This window comes from Harpia harpyja, chromosome 8 (genome assembly GCF_026419915.1).
Source record: "Harpia harpyja isolate bHarHar1 chromosome 8, bHarHar1 primary haplotype, whole genome shotgun sequence".
Lineage (NCBI taxonomy): Eukaryota > Metazoa > Chordata > Aves > Accipitriformes > Accipitridae > Harpia > Harpia harpyja.
The window spans coordinates 53,062,660-53,083,211 of record NC_068947.1 but is presented as its reverse complement, the minus strand read 5'-3'; the positions used below and the strand labels follow the sequence as shown (position 1 = coordinate 53,083,211).

Sequence of the window (20,552 nt, the reverse complement as noted above, 5' to 3'; positions counted from 1 at the left end):
ATGACACTACTTGCTCCTGTACTACAGCTACACCTATTGCATCAGCAATGTGACCGGGTAGAGAATTAAACTTAATTTTTCTGGGGTGTAGATAGAAAACAATAGATGTCCTTCTAAACTATGTAAGAAACTAGCTCATTAAATGCAATGACAATGTTGTTATCAAAATTGATGTGCTTTAGTTTCCTATAAAAAAGCCAAAACACTCTGGGGTTATGCTTCATTTCTAGCAAGACTGTGCATACCACCTAACTTCTACCAGAACTACCTTCTGGATAGGAATGAATCAAAAAGCAGAATTAGATCCCTTAAGAATTCCATCTCCAAAATATCTCTGGTTGCAAAATAAATTATTTACTGTGAATAGCCAATGATTCAGAGTCCCCCTGAGCGTGTCTCCAACTGACTCCCTTAACAGAGGTACAAGAGTCCCAAAGCGCAAAAGACAACAAAAAAACATGGAAATACACGGGGGGGACCAGGCAGCAGCCATGCCCCACAGGGACAGGCTGGGGGGGTGGGGCAACAACGCCCCCTGCAGTCATGCAGCAAAGGGTCGGCAGCAGCCACGCCCCCCGCAGTTTACGTGGGGACAGCAGCCGCAAATGACACCAAGAAAACATGGAACTTCAGGGATACACGGCGGGTGGGGGGAAGGGGGTGACGCCCCCACCAATCGGCATGGGAAAAAACTGGCATGGAAGGTGGGTTAGATGGATAGTTTGGGGTGGAAAGATATGTGCGCAAGAACATGCACAGGCTGGGGGGGCATGCATGAGGTTTACTTTCACCAGGGGCTCCACCCACGTAATCCACAGTAGGTAAACTGGTCTGGGATAATCTGCAACAGCAATTCCACTCTGGGTTCTTGACCCAACGCCAGATAATCCACACTGCCTGCCCCATGGAGGGGGTGCTTCCCACAGGATGGGGCATATGCTGAGCATCACCACACCCTTATGACAACACATCTGAAAAATTAAAATCACAAATTGTATTTCAGCATATTAAAAAAATAACACCAAATGAGTAGAAGAATTCCAGCAAAGGGAGAGGCTAGCAGGTGCCCTAATTAGGACTCGAGCTAAACAGGTCAGCTCACAATACAACACATCCTTTAGAAGGTAGACTGATGAAAACTGGTTTGCTGCTAGATAACTGTATAAGTGAGATTTGATAAATCATCATATATTAACATTATGGTTGAAACAGTAGACAACGGGTAGCTGGGGACATAATTACAAAAGTGTAGTCAAGTGATTAACTAGTAATTATTCATAAGTTTTGCAGTTCTTTGCTCTTATGACTAGATGGTCCTGTACACTAGATGAGAACAATGCTGAAACTGACCACGTGTGATTGAAACTGCATTAAGCTTCAAGATCAAAGAACAAGGACAAGAATAAAGACTTCAAGGACAGCCAACAGGAACTTCAAATGGGTCGGTGGTCGTAAAAGCAGCCCTTTGCCTCAAATGGATCCTTCATTGCGCATGATAGGATGTAGGCAGTATTAAGATAATCAGTTGCAATCATTTTTATGTATATGTATACTAATCTGATTAATATGCAATTAGTTATTCTATATAACCTGTTTGTGCTAAAGCTGTGGTATGCACACTAGGTGGAAATATCCCCCGTGCATCCAGCGCTGCAATAAAGAATGCCTGCTTTCTAAAACTCCAAAACAAGTCTTAGAGAGTTTCTTCGACCGGCTTTTCAGTATCAGAGAGGTGCAATTGCAACAAAATGAGTCCAAAGGGGGCTTACAGGGCTAAAAGTGTGCTGCAGGGAAAATCTAAGACCTCGGGAGACATTGTGACAGTAGCAGAGGGCTTCTGAGAGGGACAGGCAAAAGAAGGCTCGAGGCCATGATGAAGAAGTCCAGAAGGGATTTGAACAGACTACAGATGTCCTCAGGGGACTAGGGACTGAACAGAGGTATGCTAGCTAGCATAGAGGACAACGTGAGCATTCTGGAGATGAAAGATGGCATCAGGAAAGGTTCTCAGGGAGGGAGAAGGGTGCAAAGTGCACAACAGAGCCAAAAGAGGGCTGTGGGGCACAAGGATGGCCTCAGGAGACATGATGATGGGAGAAGTAGGGTGCTGAGAGTGAAAGACAGAAGGCAGCTCTGGGACACAATGCAAAACTCAAGAAGGTGTCCCAGCAATGTACAGATGTCCTCAGGGGATGAGCGACAGAATGGAGACATCCAAGATGGCAGTGAATAAGGTAAGAGTGCTCTGGGGCACAATGAAAGCCTCAGAAAGAATTGTCTCTGAATACGAAAGAAACAAAGCCTGCTACAGAACTCAAGGATAGCGATGGAACAGAAGGATGCTCGCAGGAAGCATTGTGACAGAAATAGAGGGGTGCTGAGGTAGACAGAGACACAGAAGAAGGCTCGAGGGCACAAAGATACTCGGGAGGAGATCTGAACACGGTACAGGTATCATGAGGGAGACTGACCCACTGGAGGCAAGCGAGATGGAAGAGAGGACAAAAAGACTGCTCTGAGGAAGAGGCAACGTTCTGACAAACCAAGGGGGGTGCAAATTACACCCCAGAGATAAAAGCATGCCGAGGAGACCCTCTAAAGCCTGAGGATGAACCAAGAAAAGAGCCCCCCCAAAAATAAAAGTAGACATAGAAAGAAAATTTAAAAAAAATAAAAGGGTACAAGGCACAGGAGAAAAATTTAAAAATAGGGACAGAAAACTACATAAAAGTAGACATAGAAAAGAAATTCAAGAAGGAAGGCATTAAAGGAGGAAAAAAAATTAAAAATAGAGACAACAAACTAAGTAAATGGAGACATAAAGAAAATTCTAAAATTGACAACCTACCCAACTGTTGTGGTTTAACTCCAGCCAGCAACTAAGCAGCCGCTCGCTCACTCCCACCACCACCCAGTGGGTTAGGGGAGAGAATCGAGGGGAAAAAAAAAAAAGTAAAACTTGTGGGTTGATATAAAGACAGTTTAATAGGACAGAAATGAAGATAATAATAAAATAATTGGAGATAATAATATACAAAACATAATACTTGGAGATAATATACAAAACAAGCGATGTGCAATGCAATTGCTCACCGCTCACCTACCGATGCCCAGTTAGTTCCCAAGCAGCGATCCGGGGCCCCTGCTCCCCACCCCCAGCCAACTCCCCCCAGTTTATATACTGTGCATGACATCATAAGGTACGGAATATCCCTTTGGCCAGTTTAGGTCAGCTGTCCTGGCTGTGTCCCCTCTCAACTTCTTGTGCCCCTCCAGCCTTCTTGCTGGCTGGGCATGAGAAGCTGAAAAATACTTGACTTGTTTTAAATACTACTTAGCAACAACTGAAAACACCAGCGTGTTATTGTCGTGGTTTCAGCCCAGCCGGTAACAAAGGACCACGCAGCCGCTCGCTCACTCCTCCCGCCCCCTCCGGTGGGATAGGGAGGAGACGGAGGAGTGAAAAGAAAAAAAAACTGGAACCTGGAGGGTTGAGATAAGGGCAGTTTACTGGGACAACACAAAAAAAATGGTTACAAAAACAACGGTACTAATGAAAGAATATACAAAAAGTGTGATGCACAGTGCAACTGCTCACCACCCGGAACGCGACGCTCCACCGCTTCCCCCACCGAAAGTCCAGAGCGCTCCCCCCGGCCCGCTCCCCATTTATATACCAAGCATGATGTCACATGGTATGGAATAGCTCCTTGGCTAGTTCAGGTCAGCTGCCCCGGCTATGCCCCCCACCTCCCAGGTTCCTGTAAAAATTAACTCTATCCCAGCTGAACCCAGGACAGTTATCAACATTCTTCTCAAAATAAATCCAAACCATAACACTATACCAGCTACTAGAAAGAAAATTAACTCTATCCCAGCCAAAATCAGGACACCAACAGACAAGAAAGAATTAAAAAGTAGGGACAGGAGGTAGATAAAAGCAGATGTAGAGAAAAAAAAATTAAAAAGCAACAAGATTAAGAAAATAAAGGAAAAAAAAAAAGGGAACATCAAACTAAAACAAAATTTTTAAAGTGACAGCATTTTTAAATTACACAGCACAGACTAGAATAAAATATAAAGACAGTGAACTGGATAAAAGTAGATAAAAAAATAAAAGCAACAGGACACAGGAAATAAAAAAATAGGGTTAGACATCTTGATAAAAGTAGACAGAAAATTTTAAAAGTCATAACATAGAGAACAGATAGGAAAAAAGGAAACAGTAGAGACAGAAAAATACATAAAAGTGAACAAAGAAACAAAATTCAAAAGTGAAGGCATTAAGAGAGGAAAAAATTTTAAAATAGCAAAAACCCCTAAATAGACGGTGTGAGAGGCTGAAAGAGTTAATGTCTCAAACATCATGGTGGGGCAAGTTCTGCTTAACAACAAACTCTGCATAACAAGGAACCCTGCATAGCAAGGAACCACGGGTGAAAAGAAGCAGATCAGCACCCATCACCAACAGGAGGGGAAGGGCATGCCAGAGGGTGCACAGTTCCCTGTTCTGATAATGCTGTTCTGATATGCTGAGCAGGACAGCTCACCATGCATGACAAAAGATCACATCTGCAGGGAAGGGGAAGTTACCCCCCAAACGACCCCCAAGTCCCAAAGGCTCACACACCACTCACTCATGACACCTAATTAACCTAACAAGTTTGAGTGCCTGCCTGAAGGAGGGGCAAGGACAATAAAAGGACACAAACTGAAGCCCCAGGTGTGCAAGTCCAGCAGGACTGGACCCCTCAGTTGACTGAACCAATGCTGCACCCAGGACTGGTGAAATCTTTCTCTTCTCTCTCTCTCTGTCTTGTTTCTTTCTTTTTCCTTTTCTATAATCCCTACATTTTATCCCTGTAAACATAAACCGTTGACCAAGTCTGGGACTAGGAGTGAATCCAGCTGCCCCTAGGTTCCTCTGTGAGAAGGAGTCTAGAAAGCAAAGGGGTCTGCTCTGAGCCTTGTGACTCGACCGGAGGGCTCTCCTTCTTGTCTTCCCTGAACTGATCCCAAAATAAGCAAGGCCTGTAGTATATGTTTGGTGATGTAGGGTTAGCACAGGTTACACAGTTTACTGATGTAGTTTCATGCCAATTTTTGTGGTGAGCGAATAAAGTTGAGTTTTGTGAGTTAAAGGATCCCTAGTGTCGTTTCACTTTAATCCTGACCTGGGAATGAGCAAACCTGAGTTGTCATCCTGAGAAAGTGAGATGTGACAGACGAAGGCATAGAAAGAAAATTTTAAAAGCAACTGGGTATGGGACATACTAGAATGGATTAAAAAATAAAGACAGCACACTGGCTAAAAATAGACGAGGAAAGAAAATTTAAAAGAGATGGGGTACAGGACAGACAGGAAAATTTAAGAAAAGGGAGTGACATCTTGATAAAAGTAGACATAGAACGGAAATTTTAAAAGTGACAAGATACAGTAAACAGGAAAAAATTAAAAATAGGGACAGAAAACAAGATAAAAGTACACCTAGAAAAAAAGATTTGAAACGTAAAAGAATTATGAGAGAAAAAATTGAAAAATAGGGACAGTGAACTACATAAAAGTAGACATAGAAAATTTTAAAAGCAATGCAGTTCATGACAGACAGGAAAGAATTAAAAACCAGTAATATGCAGCATCATAAAAGTAGACATAGAAGGAAAATTTAAAAAGTGATGGGGTACAGGACAGGAAAGAATTAAAAAATAGGGACAGAACTGGTTAACAGAGATAGAAAATTTTAAAAAGTGATGGGAATAAGGAAAAATGGAAAAGAATGAAAAATAGGGACAGCGAACTAAAGAAATAAAGATGTAGAACCAAAATCTAAAAAGCAACAGGCTACAGGACAGACAAGAAAGTATTAAACAATAGTGACAGCACACTAAATAGAGAAATAGAAAGGAAATGTAAAAGTGATGGAGTGCGAGACAGCGGAAAAATTAAAAAACAAAGTGAACTGGATAAAAGGTGACACAGAAAGAAAATTTTAACAGTGACAGCATTAAAGAAAGGCTAGGAAAAAAAATAAAAAATAAGGATAGGGTGAATAAGAGAGAGACACAGAGAAAGAAAATGTAAGAAGTGACAGGGTACACGACAGCCAGGAAAGAATCAAAAAGCTGTGATACACTGCTTGATAAAAGTAGACATAGAAGGAAAATTTAAAAAATTATGGCATACAGGACAGGAAAGATATTTAAAAATAGGGAGAGAAAAATAGATAAATAGAGATATGGAAAGAAAATTTTTAAAACAATGAGGTGCAAGACAGAGATGAAAAAACTAAAAATATATAGACAGTGAACTGTATAAAACTAGCCATAGAAAGAAAATTTAAAAAGCAACTGCTTACAGGACATACAGGAAAGAATTAAAAAATAGGGACAGCAAACAAACAGACACAGAAAGAAAATGTTAAAAGTGAGATGGTACAGGACAGAGGATAAAATTAAAAAACAAAGACAGTGAATAGGTTAAAGTAGGCATAGAAAGCAAATTGGAAAAAAGTGACAGGTGTCATGGTTTAACCCCAGCTGGCAACTAAGCACCACCCAGCCGCTTGCTCGCTGCCCCCTTGCAGTGGGATGGGGGAGAAAAACCAGAAAAAAAGTAAAACTCACAGGTTGAGATAAAGCCAGTTTAATAGGTAAAGCAGAAGCCACGCGCACAAGCAAAGCAAGACAAGGAATTCATTCCTTGAAGCGTCCCGTCAGCAGGCGGGTGTTCAGCCATCTCCAGGAAAGCAGGGCTCCATCATGCGTAACGGTTATGTGGGAAGACAAATGCCATCGCTCTGAATGTCCCCCCTTCCTTCTCCTTCCCCCAGCTTTATATGCTGAGCATGACATCGTATGGTCTGGAACAGCCCTTGGGTCAGTTGGGGTCAGCTGTCCCAGCTGTGTCCCCTCCCAGCTCCTTGTTCAGCCCCAGCCTGCCCACCGGTGGGGCAGGGTGGGAAGCAGAACAGCCCTTGACTCTGAGCAAGCACTGCTCAGCAATAACAAAAACATCCCTGTGTTATCAACACTGTTTTCAGCACAACTCCAAAACGTAGCCCCATACTAGCTACTGGAAGGAAAATCAACTCTATCCCAGCCCAAACCAGCACAACATGACAGAGACAAAAGAATTAAAAAATAGGGACAGCTAACTAAACAAACAGACATAGGAAGAAAATTTAAAAGGTGATGGGCTACATGACAGACAGGAATAACTTAAAGACAGTGAATAGGTTAAAGTAGACATAGAAAGAAAAAGTAAAAAGCAACGGGGTACACAATAGTGAGGAAAGAATTAAAAAACAGTGATACACAGCTCGATAGAAGTAGACATAGAAGGAAAATTTAAGAAGTGATTGGGTACAGGACAGAAAAAAATTTTCAAAATAGCCACAGTAAACTAAAACTGAGAAATATAAAGGAAATTTAAAAGTATCACAGGGGCACAGGACAGAGAGATAAAAAATAAAGACAGTAAACTGGATAAAAGTAGACATAGAAAGCAAATTTTCAAAGCAACAGGGTACACAACAGACAGGAAATAATTAAAAAATAGCAATAGGCAGCTTCATAAATGTAGATGTAGCATCGTGGTTTAACCCTGGCTGGCAACTAAGTACCATACAGCTGCTCACTTACTCCCTCCTACAGTGGGATAGGGGGAGAATCAGGAGGGTAAATGTGAGAAACTCATGGGTTGATATAAAAAGTTTAATAATTAAAAAGACTTTTTTTTAAAAGTTGTAACAGAAAAAAAAAACCAGCAAATGAAAACATTTGCTTACCACCAACTGACCGATGCCCAGCCAGCCTCAAGCAACTGGGTACAGGACAAAGAGGGAAGAATTAAAATATAGGGTCAGGGAGACAGAGAGGGGAAAACATAGAAATTAAATTTTAAAAGTAACGGGGTACAAGGCGGTGCAGAAAAAATAAAAAACAGGGAGAAGCAGCTGGTTAGAGAGAGGCATATTAAACATTTAAAAGGCAACAGGGTACTGGGCAGAGTTGACAGAAGAATAACAAGTTTTGAGGAGCCATACACATAGGTGGGCAGGCAGAGGGAGACGGAGGAAGGGAGGCGGAGGTGGGCCAGGATGTAGAGGAGAGGACGTGTGACTCACCACAGCTCCTGGTGCCGGCAGGAGACCTTCACTGCCCCGACGTTTCTCTCTCTGCCTCTGCCCCTTCCTCCTCCCCAGTGCCGGCTGCCTGACCCTCACCCACTCGGCAGCACGCAGCGGACGCCTCAATGCTCCTCATCCACAAGGCTTCCTTGATACATAGCAGCTCACGCATGTAGCCAACAGAGGCCAGGAACAGCTCAGAGGGATCCTTCCTTGCCACGGGGACTGGCCATTCCTTGCTGCAGGCACCTACCAGCCAGAGCCCCTTGGACTCCCTCCTCAGCCAGTTCCCCTGCCCAGGCAGCCCCCTTTACAGCTGGAGCCCCTTCACACAGCAGGGCCAGCCCCATCCTCAACCTCACTGGCCACACCTGGGGCCATCCCAGCCCCAGCTGGAGCCCATCAGGAACAGGGGCCATTGCCAAAGCCCCACAGCATATTATCCCTGCCCCTGCACCTACCCACATCCAGGGACACAGAGGCGGCAGGAAAAATTTATTCATTAATGCATATAAGAAATCCTGGCAATGAGTTGGCTACAAGGCTCAGTGCCCAAAGGCAGCAGGATGGGGTGATAAAAGGGAAGAGTAAAGCAGGAGGAAGGACAGAGGGACACAGAGGTGCAAGACAGGGAGCCAGAAAATGGGATGCTGGGAACAAGAGAGGGACAAGAAGCAGGAAAACAGTGTAGAGAGAGAAGCGCAGAGAGACCGAGCAAAACAACAGGGATGGAGATGGAGGAATAAATAATAGGAAGTGGGGGAGAGAAGGTGAAGGGACTGGCAGGACAACAAGATAAAGACAGGACAAGGCACAGGGAAACATTCTCAAGTGATACGGGAGAAGAAACAGCCAGAACTAGAAAACAGAAACAGGGAGCCAGGTAGAGAGAAAATTTTCAAAAAGCAACAGCATACGAGAAACATAGGCAAGAACTAACAAATAGGCACAGGGAGATAGAAAGAGGGAGACGTAGAAAGAAAATCTAAGAAGTGACAGGGTACAGGACAGAGAGGGAAGAGTTAAGAACTAGAGACAGGGAGATGGATAGAAGGAAACAGAAAATTTTGAAAGCAACAGGGTACAAGAATCAAAAAGTAGGTACATGGAGCTGCATAGAGGGAGACATAAGAACGAAATTTGAAAAGCAACAGGGTACAAGAAACACAGGTGAGAAATTAAAATAAGGTCAGGGAGACAAAGAGAAGGAAAAGTAGCAAGAAAATTTAAAAAGCAACTGGGTTTAAGAAACATGCAAGAATTTAAATAAGGATGGAGAGGTAGAAAGTTTCAAAAGTGACGACATACAAGAAACATAGGCCAGATTTTAAAAATAGGGACAGGGAGCCTGAGAGAAGGAAACTGTGGTGGGTTGACCCTGGCTGGCTGACGAGCGTCCACCAAGACACTCTACCATTCCCCCTCCTCAACAAGACCGGAGGGTAGAAAATACAACAACAAAGCTTGTGGGTCAAGATAAGGACAGAGCAATCACTCACCAATTACTGTCACAGGCAAAACAGACTCGACTTGGGGAAATTAATTTATTGTCAGTCAAAATCAGAGTACAATAATGAGAAATACGAACAAATCTGAAAAACACCTTCCCCCCACCCCTCTCTTTTTTTCCTGGGCTCATCTTCACTCCTGACTTCTCTACCTCCTCCTACCGAGCAGCACAGGGTGAGAACGAGCGGGGGGTTGCAGTCAGTTCATCACAAGTTGTCTCTGCTGCTCCTTCCTTCTTTGTGCTCTTCTTCTGTTCCAGTGTGGTGTCACTCCCATGGGGCCGCAGGTCCTGCCAGAAAACCTGCTCCAGTGTGGGGCTCCTCTCCATAGCGTCACAGCCTCCTTCGGGTGAATCCGCCTGCTCTGGCGAGGGGTCCTCCATCGGCCGCAGGGTGCATATCTGCTCCGCCATGGACCTCCGTGGGCTGCAGGGGGACAGCCTGTGTCGCCATGGTCTTCACTGCAGGCTGCAGGGGAATCTCTGCTTTAGGACCTGGATCACCACCTCCTTTTTCTTCTTCACTGACCTTGGTGTCTGCAGGACTGACAGCTTCTGCACAGCTTTTTTTTAGCCCTTCTTAAATATCACAGAGGTGCTACCAGCGTTGCTGGTTGGCTCAGCTTTGACCAGTAGCAGCTCTATCTTGGAGCTGGAACTGGCTGTGCCCAACATGGGGGCAAGTCCTGGTGTCTTCTCACAGAACCCACCCCTGCAGCCCCTATCCACTCCCCTGCCCCAGCTTGCCACACAAACTCACTACAACAGTGATCGGCTACAGGGCAGAGAGGCGGGATTGAAAAGTAAGGAAAGGGAGACAGAGAGAGACAGGGTGGGGAAATAGCAATGGGCTACAGGACAGAGAGGAGGAACTAATAAAAAAGGAGAGGGTACCAGACAGAGAGATGGATAAAAACAAATATTAGTGATGAGCCACAGGGCAAAAGGAAGAATTAAAAAACGGGACAGTGAGGTAGATGAGAGAGACTGAGAAATATCAAAAACACTGATGATCTAAAGGGAAGAGAGAGGGGAAATAAAGAATAGGGACAGGGAACCAGACAGAGAGAGAATAATAAAGACAAAAATGGGCTATGGGACAGTGAGGGAAGAAGTTAAAACATAGGGACAGGGACCTGGAACAAGAGAATCTAAGAAAGTAAAAGTGTATCCAGAATACAGGGCAGAGAAAGGAATTTAAAAATAGAGACACACCATCAGACAGGTGAGAGCGGTGGGAATTGTGAAGGGCTAAAGGGCAGACAGGGAGGAATTAACAAGATTGGGATAAGAAGACAGACGGATAGATGGAGAAAGACAAAGTAGTGATGGGCTGCAAGGCAGAGACAGAGGATAAAAAAAAGAAGGATGGGACAGGTCAGAAGTGCAGAGAGAAAGAAAACAGAGAGGCAGAACAACAGACAAAGAGGGGGACTTAGAGAACAAGAAAGGGAGAGGTACAGAAAAAAAAAACACAAAAAAATTAAAGCACTGAGAGAAAGAGAAGGTGGGGGCAGGGAGGGACTGGGATGCAGAAGAGGGGTGACACAGCCCCAGGGGTCCAGGACTCACTGTACCTCCCGCTGTTGGAGCTGCTGGGAGAATTTGACAGTTCAGACATGTCTGTCTCCCTCTCCCTTCCTCCTCTGTAGCTGCACTCACTTGACTGTCATCCACCTAAGAGAATAGAATGGTGTCTTCCAGCTCTTACAATATGAGGCTTCCTAAAAACACAGCCTCACATGCACACACACTACATAGCTGTACTGTGGTTTTGGTTATGCATACAGACCCTGCCGTGCACACTGGTGATCGGACCTGCTGCGGACTACACTAGGAAGGATCCATCCTCACCTGGAGAGGCAGGCTATCTCCTGTCTGCAGCTGGTGGCTGGATCCTCTTTATTTTATTCTTCAGCAGCTTTACCATTCTGTGGCCTCTCCAGCTTCAGCAGCTCCTGTCCACAGCCAGTAAGCGCTCCACCTGTCCCTCTGTGCTCCCGCGCCGCAAGGAGAGGGAGGCCAGGCAGAGACAGCCCACGCAAGCCTGAGGCTGCTGCAGTCAACGGCATCCCCAGGGGACGAACGGACAACCGCACCCACAGCGTGGCCTCTGGGAGAAGGAAAGAGGCAGCAGTGACCATTATTACCGCAGCTCGACCCTGGCCGGAGCCCCTCCTTCCGCAGACGCTGCTCGTTCCCCGCGCCGCTGCTAACGGCACCCACGTTAAGGGAGACTCCAGACCACCGCAGGGCCAGCTTGCTGCCCTCGCGACAGGGCTCGGGGGCTGCCTGCGGCTACAGCGCAGGCTTCAGGGGAGGGGCTGGAGCTGGGGGCAGCCGCACAGGCCAAGTGGGGCCGGGGGAGCTCTGGCGACTCGGGCAGGCACCCGCTAGCCGCGCCTGGGGGGTGCCTGCCTCCGTCCCCTCTTCCCTTCTACCGGCTCTCAGGGAACTCCCCAGCGCTGCCCTGGCCCGGCTCGCCTCCGGCGGACCGGCAGCCTGCCGCGGCGGCAGCTTCACAGCTTCCCATCCCGCCAGGGGGCAGGAGGCACCCCCTACCCCCGCCCCCGCTGAAAGGGATCGCTCGTCTCACCCGCAGTCCCGGCGCTCGCCCGCTGCCACCCAGACCCGCGCCCTGCGAGCCGCCACGCTGCTCCCGGGGACCGCGCATGCGCCGGAGGGGCCGGAGCCGGCGCGCGAGCGCCGGGCTGCCCCACGCGCAGAACGGCGCATGCGCCCGGGAGGGCTGGTGGGGGAGCGGGCGCGGCGGAAAGCCCGCGGAAAACCACGCGAAACCGGCAACGGTCCTGTGTCTGACCTGGTCTGACTCCGGGGGCCGCGGCGGCAGCGAGGACTACGCCGCTCCCGAGAGCCACGGAGCTGGCCGGCCGCCGAGTCCGCGAAAACTACAACTCCCGGCATGCCCCGGGAGGCAGCCAGCCCCGCTGCCTGACCCCGAGGGGACGCCGCTTCCGTTTCCGCCCACCCCCACGCCGGCGCAGCCGCAATCCCCGCCGGGCACCCAGCGCCGCTCCGGGCAGCTCCGGCGCGCTCCCGCCGCCGGCTCCGGCACGGCGCGGCAACCCCCGCCCGGCTCCGGGCAGCGCCCGCCGCCGCCGCTCCGGCACGGCGCGGCCCCGCCCCGCTGCCGCTCCGCGCGTCCGGCACGGACCCCGCCGTCCTCCTCGGGGCTTTCCCCGGGACCCGCCGGGCGATTGCGCAAGCCCCGCCACGGGGCCCGGGCCCCCCCCCGGCCCACGTGCTCCCGGCCCCCCGCGAGCCCCCAGGGCCCCGGCCCCCCCCCCCGGCCTCGGCACAGGCGGCCCCCACCTCCCCCGGGCCACCCCCGCCTGGGACGGTCGCGGTCCGAGGGGCGCCCGGCCCCGCTCACCTTCTCCCGAGGGGCAGCCGCAGCCCGGCCACTGCTCTGCTCTGCTCCGCTCCTGCCTGGGCTCCCACCGGCCCCGCCGCGGCCCCTCCCCCGGCAGCCCCCCCTTCCCAGGGAGGGGCCGTCGCCATCAGCCTCACTGCCCGCACCTGGGGCTCCTCCAGCCCCGGCCCGCAGCTGTGGTACCGAAATCCCAAATAAAACTCCACAACACCCATGGGAAGTTCAGAAGCAGGTGCTTCGTTTATGGAATGAAAGATGTCAAAGTAAGATGACTCTTGACGAGCTGTTCACTGGGGTAAAAATACAGATTTTAATACCCGTCTTATTTTAGTTCTAAGACTTGGCAATTGCCAGGTATCATCTTTTCGATTTACCCAGGTCCACCGCCGAGGCCACAAGGGAGATTTCTTCCAGAGAGAGGATAGAGTTATTAAGTCTAAAGTCCATTATTTGCTTTTGTCCTTCAGGAAAAGGTGAGTGGATCGTATATCATCACTAGTCACCCAAACAGTTAACAACCCTAAACTTTTCACCTGTCCTTTAATACAGTCACTTCCAAGCTAATTTTTTTCCATTATTAAGAGGGGACCCAGGATCATTTAAAATATTATTCTACTTTCTACAAATACATGCCCCATCTTAGAGCTTTAGCTACTAGAGAAGGTCTTTGGATTTTGGGGTCAGAGGAGTTGCAAGTCTAAACTTTCATACCCTTCTCTTCAGGATGTGTGATTTTTCTCTGTGTGTCTAAACCAGTCTAAATTTCCCTAGATGGTCCTGACTCTGGGTGGATCTAACAAGGATCCTGGAACTCCAGTAAATTCTAAACATCGTTTTATATTTTAAATATGGTCCCAAGTTCCTTTCTGCACTTGTCTCTACGGTTTTGGCAACTGACAGCCCCAAGGGGTCTTTGTACAAGTTTCTCCCGAAGGGCGATAAATTTATTCTTTTGTCCGTGAGGTGGATGGTTTGGTAATGTTATAATTCAAAATGCTATAATTCCTTCTTTCAAATTTAAAAAAATAATTGCCTTTTAAATCCATCCAATTTAATTTGCTGAAATGATTCTCATTGTTCTACGTCTTTTCTCAAGTTTTGGTTAAATTCAGTGTCAGTATTCTCCACGGAACTAGATTTTCATCTGACTTTGGAATCGGAAGGCAGGCTGTTATCGAGGTTAAATTTTGTGTCTTTACAAAACTTTGAATCAATTCCAAAACTAGAATTTTTTTTTTTTTTAATCAAAATTACAGAAACGGTTAATATCAAGATTAATAGCTCAAACAATAATTGTTTCATTTTGTTTATCTTATGTTTAGAACCCCTCAAAAAAAATACTTAAGCCCTGTAACACACAAAAAGATTACTGCCCTTGACAATATTCCTAATAGCAACCCCAATATTATAAATTTTACACAATTGTTTTCCCAAATAGATAATGTGAAACTTACTTATAGGTTTTCAGTTTCAAAGGGCCAGTTTCTTTAGACTTCCAATTCCCTGTTGGTGCTTTCTTTAGTCTTGAATAATGAAGCCAAGGTTCTTCGCCCAGACCTTTACTGCTGTAAGTGTTGTTAAAATGACTCGATACGGTCCTTTCCACTTCTCAGTGAGTTTATATATATTCAATCTCCTGGTCGGAAGGGATGCGCTGCTACGTCCAATTCTAAGGGTCCAGCTGCGGAGACATACTGACGAAGTTCTTGAAAAGAATTTCTCAAAGAAATCATAACACCTTTTAAAAACATATCTCCAAAGCCACTCCAGATACTCAGAACATAGGACTCTTGATACGGTCTTTCATATAACATTGCATAATGACTTAAATTTTCTTTCTCTCCTGGCTATACTCTGATTCTTAATAGAGCCATGGGTAAGGCTTTAACCCATGTGAGTGAGGTTTCCTGACAAATTTTACTCAACCGTTGCTTGAGGGTATAGTTCATTCTTTCTCCCCAACCCCCCCCCCCCGCCCCCTTGCTTGTGGTCTATATGGGGTGTGATAGTCTCAATCTATAGCTAATACTTTGCTCGACTTGTCTCATCATCTTTGCTATGAAATGAGGGCCATTGTCAGATGACATTCTTACAGGCACCCCATATTTTGGTATTATCTCTCTGAGCAAGACTTTAACTACTTCTCTTGCTTTGTCGGTGTGACAAGGGAAAGCCTCGGGCCACCCAGTAAAGATATCAACTAAAACTAGGGTAGATCCTTCTTTTCAAGGCAATTCTATAAAATCAATTTGCTAGTATTCCCCTAAAAAATTTCCTTATTTAATAATTCCAAAGATAATCTTATTACTGATTTGGGGATCATTTTATATATAAATTTCACATCCGCTTATAATTGTTTAAACAATCTTTGTCATATTTTACTTTCTGTTCCCCGATATACTTTGTTATGTTCAGCTCGGGCAATTTCTCTTATTATCGTGGGCGGGACTATTATTTGACCTGTCGGTGTTACAGCCTGTCCTGTTTCATTTTGTTAGCCTGCAATCTAACAATTAATTCTTCCATCTTTTTCATTATAATTTGGAGTTTCTTTAGGCAATTTTATACTTTTCTCTGGAACTAGCGCTAGGATGCCTTTTTCTGCAGCCTCTTTAGCAGCTTTATCAGCCAGTCGGTTACCTGCGTTAGGAACAGCCTTACCTAACTGGTGCGCTTTACAGCGCGTTATCGTGACTGCTGTTGGTTTTTGAACGGTTTCTAACAATTTCGGTATTTGTTCTGCATGCTGAATGGTGGTTCCTTGTGCAGATAACAGTCCTCTCTCTCTCCATATCGCTCCATGCGCACGTACTACTCCAAAAGCGTACTTTGAGTCTGTCCAAATGTTGACTCGCTTTCCTTGACTTAGTTCCAGAGCTCGAATAAGAGCTATCAATTCAGCCTTTTGGGCAGATGTCATCGAAGGCAAAGTTCGCAACGCAATTACCTCCTCGGTTGTTATTGTCTATCTGGATAAACGTTTTCCTTCACAGATGAAACCGCTTCCGTCGGTATACAGTTCCCAGTCTGCTGCTTCTAGCAGCACATCTCAGAGATCCAGTCAGCTGGGGTAAACTCTTTCAGTTGTCTGCAAGCAGTCACGTTCCAGTTCTCCTTTAACTTGATCAGTTGTTGAAAACGCAACAGGGTTAACGGTGGTAGTAGTTTTTAAGTAAACATCATCTTGCTCCAGCAACACCACTCGGTATTTCAGCATTCTGCTAGGGGATAACCAATGCCCCCCTTTCTGTTTTAGCGCAACAGTTATCGTATGGGAAACGTACAGTGATCCTTTGTCCTCAGGTGAACTTAGGAGCTTCCTGGATCAGTAGCACAGTTGCAGCGACGGCTCTCAGACAACCAGAGCATCCCAGATTCACGTGATCTAATCGCTTCGAGAAGCAGGCCACAGCTCGCCCACTTGGCCCTAAATATTGGGCCAGGATGCCCAGAGCTATACCTCTTCTTTCGCGAGTGAAAAGTTCAAATGTCTTTGTGAGATCCGGCAGGCCTAGGGCTGGCACCCCTATTACAGCCTGTTTCAATTCTTTGAAAGTAGCTTTCTCGGCATCAGTCCAATCCATTGTTTGAGGTTTTGAGCTGCTCCTACAAAGGTCGGACCCGCAAGCCACAACTGATAATCGACAGGTGACACCACGCAACTGTTCCCGGAAATGCTCGTCATTAATTTGTTAGTCTTAGGTTCGGGGAGACGACAATTTGCCTCTTTGCTCTCAGTTCCTAATTGTCTCTGTCCTTTTAGGATTTTAAAACTCAAATAAGTTTCTTCTTTCTGGGTTATTTGGGTTTTTTCTTTTGACACTCGCTATCCACTGATTCCCAAAGAGTTCAAAAAGTTAATAGTTAACTTTGTGCGTTGTTCTTCCATCTCAGCTACAATTAACAGATCATCCATACATTTCAACAAGATTTCTTGATTATTTTCTTTCTTCCAAAGCTCTAATTCTCGTGCCAATGGATTTCCAAAAATGGTAAGACTATTCTTAAAGCCTTGAGGCAAGACTGTCCGTGTATATTGTCTTTTTCTCCCAGTCTCAGGATTTTCCCATTCAAAAGCAAAAAGCTCTTGACTGTTGGGATCCAAGGGAATACAGAAAAAGGCATCTTTTCAGTCTAACACTGTGAACCGTTCTCGTTTCTCTGTTAGGGTTGTTAACAAAGTATAAGGATTTGCTACTACCGGATGAATATCTTGTACTATTTGATTTATTGCTCTGAGGTGTTGAACTAATCTATAATCTTTTTCATTAGCCTTTTAACTAAGGCAAGGTCGGGGTGTTATATTTGGATTCACATTCTGTTAACAATTTATATCTTAAAAATTTTTGTATTATCAATACTAACCCTTTCCGGCTTTCCAGTTTTAGGGGGTATGGCTTAATTCTTAGCGGATTCGATCCTGGCTTTAAATCCAGTCTCACAGGTTCTGCTTTTTGGATTTACCGGGAACTTCCCAGTCCAGACGATTGGAATTACAGCATTATACTTTGACTGGTATGATCTTCTGCTTTCGGTAACCATCCTGTAACAACAAAGCCACTGCTTCGATACGTTTAGTTTCTGGAATTAAAATTTTAATCTCTCCATTTTTTAATTTAATTTCTGCCTCTAAGTTCTCCAGTAGATCTCCCCTTAACAGGAGTTTAGGAGAATTTGGCACATACAAAAACTGCTGAGTGACCCTTTGCTTTCCTAATTTCATTGTTAAAGATTTAAAGAAGGGTCTAGTTTCTCGTTCACTTGTTGCACCAACACCACCAATTTCTTCAAAACTTAACTCTCCCTCTAAGGTATTTAAAACTGAAAAGGTGACTCTAGCGTCAATTCATATTCAATTTTCTGTTCTCCCAGTTTAGCTGTAACCAGAGCTTCTGCTGGGAGACTCCCCTCCGGTCCCCGTCAGCTGCGTTCCCTTAAAAAGAACAAATCGACATATGGCACTTCATTCCATTTACTCTCTCTCCTACAAAACAACAGTAATTGCAATATAGTATTATAACTCAAAGTTCTGTTTGTTTCCCATTTTTCCTGCAATTCACCCCAGTGTGCCAACAAACATCCCAACGGTGATGTTTTTGGTATCTTTTCATCAGCAGTTCTATTTCCTGCACTCTTATTCTTAAACAATTTTGCTAATGCCATTATACTTATATACATTCAAATCCCAAATACCAAACAAACGCAAATGACAGTTGTCCCAAATAATACACAAAGTCCAACCCAGCAATAGCTTTCGCTTACGACTTAGGGGCAGACGCCTAGGCTTCCACTGCAAACGGGTACCCTCCAAGCCCCAACCCTGCGAAGCTTTCGCCGCGCCTCACGGGCAGGCTTTCCAAACAAATTCCAAAGCAGCAGCGCCTTACCTTTTTTCCAGGGAACGCCGCGAGGAGCTTTGTGAGTCGAGGGCGATGGTTCTCCCCGAGAATACCTCGGCGCCGGCCGGAGTTTGATCGACGCTCGATCTCGTCCGGTCTCACTCGCAAGGTCCCGTCTGGGTCGCCAAAACCGTTACCGAAATCCGGAATAGAACTCCTTAACACCAACGTGAAGTTAAGAAGCGGGCACTTCGTTTATCGCAGCACTGGGGACACGGGGGATCGCTCCTCCAAAGGCGTGTCCCACTTAGTATCAAAATCCGTCAGTTTTTACAGACTTTTTCTGTCAGGTCATTGTTACATAAGCTCTTTCCATAAAAAGGCATACTATGCTCGTTCTTAAATTTAACCTTTCTAAGGATTGGTCCTTTGATTATATAACCTTATCAATATTCTTATTTAAAAACAATCGTTGGTCAGTTACACTTAGCTCTACTGACTGGAATCTTCAATACTCAAGTCAAGATGGGAAGGGTAAGGGGGTTTCCAAGCAGCAAACTGGCGTCCACCACGGTTTCCTTCGTTTCTTGAAACGGAACATAGAAAAACCTGTAACTTCCTGGTGAGGTTTCTAGGGTTAGCTGTTTCCAACCTTAACAATATCAAGGTTCCGATAGTCACACGTAACGCAGTTCCTAAAGTTTCTATGGCTACGTTTCAAACGTAACAATCCTATACGTTACGCTTCACAATTTTACTTCTTAATCAAACCTAACTCTTCTACATGATTAAATTTTGATTTCTTTACCAGAATATTTGCAACAGCTGGAGCCCAGCAGGAACAGGGGGGGCATGGCCCGACCCCCCCCAGCGCCTCACCTCCTCCTCCCCTGGGCTCCCTCACGGCCCCTCGCCCCGTGCAAAGGGAGCGCAAACGCAGCCCGGAGGGCAACGGGGCCGGCCGGCCGGCGTCCGTTCGGTCAGTCGCGCGCCTAACGAGTCCTGCCAGCGAGTCCGCTCCGGGGCTCGGGGCCCCCCCCGACGCTCCCCCTGCCCCTGGGACACCTCTGATAGCATATTTCCGTACATTCTGTATGGCACGTCTAAATAGTTTTGGATGGTTTTAATATTTTGTACCAGCCGTGGAAACTGGTTTGCTGCTAGGTGACTGTAAAAGTGAGATTTAGTAAATAATTATTAGAAATCTTACACTAACGCGATGATTGAAACAATAGACAAAAGTATAGCCAAGCAATTAACTAGCAGAGGTAGGTACTGCTAAGTTTTGCAGTTCTTTGCTCTTATGACTAGATGAGAACAATGCTGAAACTGACCGCATGCGATTGAAACTGCGTTAAGCTTCAAGATCAAAGAACCAAGGACAAGAATAAAGACTTCAAGGACAGCCAGCAAGAACTTCAAATGGGCCGGTGGTCGCAAAAGCAGCCCTTCGTCTCAAATGGATCCTTCATTGCGCGTGATCGGATGTAGGCAGTGCTATGATAATCAGTTGCCATCGTTTTTATGTATACGTATACTAATCTGATTCATATGCAATTAGTTAGTCTATATGACCTGTTTGTGCTAAAGCTGTGGCACGCACGCTAGGTGGAACTATCCCCCGTGCATCCAGCGCTGCAGTGAAGAATGCCTGCTTTCTAAAACTCCAAAACGAGCCTTCGAGAGTTTCTTGCACCAGCTTTTCAGTATCAGAGGTACAAGGGAGGAAAGGAAAAAAAAAAAAAGCAGCGGCGTGGGAAAGAGAGGGGGCCAGGGGAGGGGCAGGGAGGGACCAGAACACAGAAGAGGGGAGAGAGAGGCAGGGCCCCGAGGGCCCGGGGCTCACCAGAGCTCTCTTTCTTGGCGCTGCCAGCAGACTTTGCCAGTTCAGACGCTTCTTTCGGCTCCTCTCCCGCTCCCCTCCTCTTCCGTAACTCCGGCTGCACGGCCGTCCTCCCCCTAGGAGAACACGCGTCTCACAGGTCTTGCAAGAGGAGGCTTCCTAGGCACGGAGCCTCGCTGGCCCGCACGCCACGCGGCCGTACCGCACCGTCGGTGCTGCGTACGGACCCTGCGGTGCACCCTGGCGGTCTGACCTGCTGTGGACTACGAAGAGGGATCCTTCCACACGCGGAGAGGCAGGCTCCCTCTTGCCTGCAGCGGGAGGCAGCTGCCGGCCGGGC

General features: G+C 46.5%; 2 long non-coding RNA genes across 4 annotated transcripts; one reads left to right on the top strand and one right to left on the bottom strand.

Moving 5' to 3' along the window:
* Window positions 1–11,135: 11,135 nt before the first annotated feature.
* Window positions 11,136–13,219, bottom strand: LOC128145008 (uncharacterized). 3 transcript variants are annotated; one of them, XR_008236289.1, is made up of 3 exons: window positions 13,031–13,219; window positions 11,491–11,749; window positions 11,136–11,313 (listed from the first exon to the last, which is right to left on the bottom strand). It is a non-coding gene; the product is annotated as an uncharacterized LOC128145008 (long non-coding RNA). The 3 variants fall into 3 exon arrangements; XR_008236290.1 differs by lacking the exon at window positions 13,031–13,219 and adding an exon at window positions 12,233–12,300; XR_008236291.1 differs by lacking the exon at window positions 13,031–13,219 and adding an exon at window positions 11,863–11,957.
* A 94-nt stretch (window positions 13,220–13,313) lies between these two features.
* Window positions 13,314–20,033, top strand: LOC128145009 (uncharacterized). Its single transcript, XR_008236292.1, has 2 exons — window positions 13,314–13,503; window positions 19,681–20,033. It is a non-coding gene; the product is annotated as an uncharacterized LOC128145009 (long non-coding RNA).
* The last annotated feature ends 519 nt before the right edge of the window (window positions 20,034–20,552 follow it).